Source organism: Platalea leucorodia (assembly GCF_965183815.1).
Source record: "Platalea leucorodia genome assembly, chromosome: 5".
NCBI classification, from domain to species: domain Eukaryota; kingdom Metazoa; phylum Chordata; class Aves; order Pelecaniformes; family Threskiornithidae; genus Platalea; species Platalea leucorodia.
In genome coordinates, this window is record NC_138827.1 from 31437 (window position 1) to 37867 (window position 6431).

The window sequence follows — 6431 nt, forward strand, 5'->3', positions numbered from 1 at the left end:
AATAATTAAAAAAAGACAGCGAATGGAAAACAAGTAGGAGTAGAAAGAATATTTTAAAAGCAATGGGCAATACGGAAATAGAAAAATTTTAAAATGGGGACAGTGAGCTAAAACAGGTGTAGAAAGAAAATTTAAACAGCAAAGGGACTAATAAAGACAAGAAATAATTAAAAAATGAAGACAGAAACCAGAATAAAAGTAGACAAAATATTAAAATCAACAGTGATTAAAGAAATAAGGAAAAAATTAAAAAGTAGCAATAGTGAACTAAAATGGAGATGTAGAAAGAAAATTTAAAGAGCAAAGGGACTAAGAACAGAGAGGGAAAAAAATTAAAAATGGGGTCAGCAACCTAAAGACATTGAAACAAAATTTTAAAAGCTATGAAGTAGAGAACATGCAGGAAGAAATAAAAACCACGGACATGGAACTGGATAAATGGAGACATAGAGGAAAAACTAGAAAGCAATGGGGTACTGGCCATACGGGTAAGAAGTTAAGTATCAGGAGAGGGAGCCAGATCAACAGCCTCAGGGAAAGGACATGGGAAGAGTGTTGGGGTGTAGAGCAAAGGGAGTCTGAAAACAGAGACAGGTCGCTGGGTAGAGGGAGACCTAGAAATGCACTTTTCACAAGCAATTGGGAAAAAGGTAGTGTGGGAAGAATGAAACAGTAGCGGATGAGAAGCCGGAAAGGGAGAGGCACAGAAAAGAAATGGAGAAGGCAACGGTGTACAGGACAGTGCTAGCAGCAGAGCAAAAAGCTTTGGGGAGCCGGACAGCCCAAAAGGGAGACAGAGGCAGGGACAGGCAGATATCTGGAGAAGCACGGCAGGGATGGGCATGGACACACAGAAGGGGATGTGCGACTCACTGCAGCTCCTGGCGCTAGCAGACCTTCACCGCCCCGAGACTTCTCTCTCTGCCTCTACCCCTTCCTCCTCTACAGGGCTGGCTGCCCTACCCTTGCCCACCCAGGAGTAGGCAGTGGGTGCCCCAACGCTCCACTCCCATGAGGATTCCCAGGTGCACAGTGGCTCATATGTGAGGCCAACGGAGGCACCGAGCTCCCGGTGCCGTGTGCTGGGGGTGCGCTTTGTTGGGGATGGCTGGGAGGGATCCTTCTTTGCTGTGGGGACCGGCCCTTCCTTGCTGGAGACAGCTGTCTGCGGAAGCCCCTTTGTTTCACTCCTCAGCCAGCTCCCACAGGCAGATGTACCCAGGCAGCCCTCTCACCAGCTAGAGCCCCTTGGCACAGCAGAGCCAGCCCCATCCTCAGCTGCACCTGGGGTTAGCCCAGCCCATCCCAGCCTGCAGCCCTTTTAAACCCTTGGCCCAGCCCCATCTTCACTTCATGGGTCCCACCTGGGCTGCCCTAGCTGGAACCCATCAGGAACTGAGGTCATCACCCCAGCCCCACAGCACATCACTGCATCCCCTGGACCCAACCACAGCCACTCACCCAGAGGCCGGTGGCTGGAAACACATCTGGGGTCACAAAGGAGGCAGCAAATGTTTGTTCCTTCATGCCCATCAGAAATCCCAGCAATGAGCTGGCTACAAGGCTTGGTGCCCAAAGGCAGTGGGACAGAGGGAAAAGAGGGAAGAGGAAAGCAGAAGGAAGGACAGAGGGAGGTAGAGAAGAGGTGTAGGACAGGGAGCCAGAAAACAGGATGCTGGGAACAAGAGAGGGACGGGGAACCGCACAAGGGTGTTGAGAGAAAGGGAAATGGAGTGCAGCGAGGAGGAGGATGGGGAGATGAAGTAGAGAACCACAGGAACAGGGAGATGGAGCAATAGGGGGCAGGGGAGAGAGACAGAAGGGACCGAGCAGAACAACAGGAACAGCAGAGAGGGACAGAGAGAGTAAGAGACACACAGGCAGCTGGGGGGGGGGGGGGGGCGGATAGAGGGAGACAGAGACGAAACTACAAAAGGGGGAAAAAGCAGAAAGAAGTAAAAAGAAGTGACAGGAAGTTGGATAGAGGCAGTCATAGAAATAGAAATTAAAAAGCAACAAACATAGGCAAGAACTAAAAATTAGAGAATGTAAGACAGAGCGAGAAATAGAAAGGGAACAGGACAGAGAGGCAGGAAATGTAAAAAATTGTTAAAGGGAGCTATGTAGAGGGAGATTTGAAAGGGAAAATAAAAAACAATGGACTACAGGAAACACAGGAAAGAAAAATGGGACAGGGAACTAGATAAATGGAGACATAGAAATAAAACGTTAAAAGCCACATGGTACGTGACAGGAAAGTATTAAGAATAAGGGAAAGGGAACTAGATAAATGGAGACATAAAAAGAAAATTTTAAAAGCGACAGGGTAAGGAAAAACAGAAAAAATTAAAAATAGGGAGAGAAAACTGAGTAAAAGATGAGAAAGAGAAAAATTCAAAAAGGATGGGACAGGAAAGAATTAAAAAACAGGGATAGGGACCTTGATAAAAGTAGACCTAGAAGGAAACCTGAAAATGCAAAGAGGTACAGGACAGTCAGCAAAGAACTAAAAACAGGGACAGCAAACCAGATTACATATAGAAACAAAATTTTAAAAGCCAAGGGATAAAGAGACAGGAAAATGAAAAAAATAGAGATGGCAATCTAAATACAGACGTACGAAGAAAATAGATGAAGTGAAGCACAGGCTGTAGGACAGACAGGAAAGCATTAACAAATAAGCACATTGGATGGGATAAAATTAGAAATAGGAAAAATAAAAGCCACATCTCTTAGGAAAGACAAGAAAAAACTACAAAATAAAGAAAGGGGGACAAAGAGAGAGACACATACAAAGTAAATTTTAAAAGCAACGGGGTACACAACAGACCGAAAACTATTAAAAAGCAAGGATAGGGAGCTTGATCAAAGTAGATATAGAAAGAAAATTTCAAAAGCAACTGGGTAGAGGACAAACAGAAAAAAAATTAAACACAGAGACAGCAAACTAGATAAAAGTAGACATAGAAACAAAAATTTTAAAGCCAAGGTACTAAGACAGGAAAGAATTAAAAAAATAGCAACAGCGAACTAAACAAATGCAGAGAGACAGAAATTGTAAAAAGCGACCGCATTAAGGAAAGACAAGAAATAATTAAAAAATAATGACAGTGAACGGAATAAAGGTAGACAGAAAATTTTTAAAGCAACAGAGTTTAGGGAAATAGAGGAAAAAAATTAAAAGTAGGGGCAGTGAACTGAAACGGGGACATAGGAAGAAAATTGAAAATCAAAGGCACTGAGGAAATAACTAAAAATAAAGATATCGAAGGGAAAAAAGTAGACAGGGAAAGAACATTTTAAAAGTGATGGGTATTAGGGAAATAAAGGGAAAAATTAAAAGACAGGGACAGTGAACTAAAACAGATGTGGAAAGAAAATTCAAAAAGCAACGGCACTAATGAAAGAAAAAATATTTTTTTAAAAAACAGCAAAGGGAATAAAAGTGGACATAGAAAGAACATTTAATAAGCAGAGGGGAATTAGGGGAATAGAGGGAAAAATTGAAAAATAGGGACAGCAAACTCAGAGATGGAGAAAGAATATTGAAAAAGCGAGGGCACTAAGGAAAGACAAGAAATTATTAAAAGAAAAGACAGCAAAATAAAGACTGCAAAGGGAATAAAAGTAGACAATTTTAAAAGCGACAGGGATTAGGGAAATAAAGGAAAAATTATGACATAAGGACAGCAAACTAAAACAGAGATGTAAAAATAAAATTTTTAAAGTAACAGCACTAAGAAGAAATTATTAAAAAAATTCAAAGGTAATAACAGTAGGCATAGAAAGAAGATTTAATAAGCAGAGGGGAATTAGGGAAATAAAGGATAAAAGTATGAAATAGGGACAGTGAACTAAAATAAATGCAGAAAGAAACTCTAAAAAGCAAGGGCACTAACAAAAGGCAAGAAATTATTAAAAGAAAAGACAGCAACATAAAGACAGTGAATGAGATAGAAGTAGAAAAATCTGAAAAGCAAGGGGGACTAGGGAAATAAAATGGAAAAATTTAAAAATAGGGACAGTGAACTAAACCAGAGATGTAGAAAGAAAATTAAAAGCAAAGGCACTAGGGAAAGACAAAAAATAATTTAAAAATAAAGACAGCCAACAGAATAAAAGTAGACAGCAAATATTAGAAGCAAATAGAATTAAGGAAATAAAGAAAAAATAATAGCGACATTAAACTACAACAAGGAAGTGGAAAGAAACAAAATCTAAAAAATTATGGCAAAGAAGCAAGAAAAGAAATCATTCTTAAAAGACAGTGAAGGGGAAAAAAGTAGGCATAGAAAGAACTTTTAAAAAGTGAGAAGGATTCAGGAAATCAAGGGAAAAACTAAAAAATAGGGACAGAAAAGTAAGATGGAGACGCGGAAAGAAAATTTAAAAAGCGACAGCACTAAGGAAAGACAAGAAATAATTAAAAAATACAGGTAGACAAATAAAGACCGTGAATGGGGTAAAAGTAGACCAAAAAATATTAACAAGAAAGGTGATTAAGGAAATGAGGAAAACATTACAAAATAGCAGCATCGAACTAAAAGAGAGAGAGACATAAAAAGAAAATTTAAAAAAAGAGATGGCACTAAAGAAAAAAAAGAAAAAACACTTTAAAAATAAAGAGAGCGAATGAGATAAAAGTAGAAAATATTAAAAGCCAAAGGATTAAGAGAGAAAAAAACTAAAAAATTGAAACAGCAAAATAAAAGGCATACATAGATACAAAATGTTAAAGGCAACAGCACCAAGGAAAGAGAAGAAATAATTAAAAAATAAAGGCATCAAAAGTAATAAAAGTAAGCATAGGAAGAACATTTTAAAAGGGGGCGATAAGGGAAAAATTAAAACATAGAGACAGCAGGCTGGAACAGATTAAAATAGAACATATAAAAAGCAAAGGAACTAAAGAAAGGCAAGAAGTAATTAAAAGAACAGCATAATAAAGACTGGGAACAGGATAAAAGAAAATTTTAAAAAGTAACAGGAATTAGAGAAATAAATGGAAAAATTAAAAAATAGTGGCAGCGAACTTAAAGAGATGGAGAAGGAAAATTTAAAAAGTGAGGGCACTATGGAAAGACAAGAAATAATTAAAACATAAATACAGGGAAATAATGACAGCTAATGGAATAAAAGGAGACAGAAAACTTTAAAAGAAACTGTGATTAAGGAAATAAGGATAACATTCAAAAATAGCATCACTGAATTAAAAGGGAGATGATGAAAGAAAATCTAAAAAGCAATAGCACTAAGGAAAGACAAGAAAGGACAATTAAAAACTAACAACAGCAAATGGGATAAAAGTAGAACATTTTAAAAGCCAAAGGACGGAGAAAGGAAAGAACTAAAAAACAGCAGCAGTGAACTACAATGCAGAAATAAAATAAAAAATGCACTAAGGAAATACAAGAAATCATTCAAAACTACAGACGGTGAACAGGAGAAAAGCGGGCATAGAAAGAAAATTTGCAAAGCCATGAGCATTAGGGAAAAGAAGGGGAGGGAACTAAAAACTAGGGACAGCAAACTAAAGGCGGAGCAAGAAAATTTAAAACGGGAGGGCCCTAAGGAAAGACAAGAAATAATTAACTACAGCACAATAAAGACAGCAAAGGGGATAAAAGGAGACAGAAAATTTAAAAGCAATGGAGATTAAAGCCATATTGAGCAAATGAAAAAACAGCGATGGCAAACTCTAAGGAAAATAAGGAAAAAAATTAATCGAAACTGTGAACTGAAAGAGAGATGTAGAATTAAAAAATTGTAAAAGCAATGGCAGTAACGAAAAACAAGAAAAAATAATTAACATCTCATGACAGCAAAGGAGATAAAAGTAGAAAATTTTAAAAACCAATGATCAAGATTAAGAAAGGAAAAAAGGAAGAACCAAATATTAAGATTAAGAAAGGAAAGCACTAAAAATAGTGACAGCTAACTACAACACAGACATAAATAGAAATTTTAAAAAGCAAAGGCACTAAGGAAAGACAAGAAATCGTTAAAAAATAAAGACCGTGAACAGGATAAAAGTAGGCATAGAAAGAAAACTAAAAGAAAAAGAAAGCAAACTAAAAGAGAGCTGTGGAAAGAAAATTTTAAAAGGTAGGGCACTAAGGAAAGACAAAAAATAATTAAGGATAAATACATCAAAATAAAGACAGGAAATGGTATAAAAACAGACAAACTTTTAAAAGCAATGGTGATTAAGGAAATAAGGAAAAAATTTTAAAATCGCATTGGTGAACTAAAATGGAGATGGAAAAGAAGATTTAAAAAGTGATGGCACTAAGGAAAAACAAGAAAGAATAATTAAAAATTAATGACAGCAAACAAGATGCAAGTAGAAATTTTAAAAGCCAAAGGATTAAGGGAGGAAAGCAGTACAAAGCAGCAACATTGAACTAAAATGCAGACATAGACAGAAATTT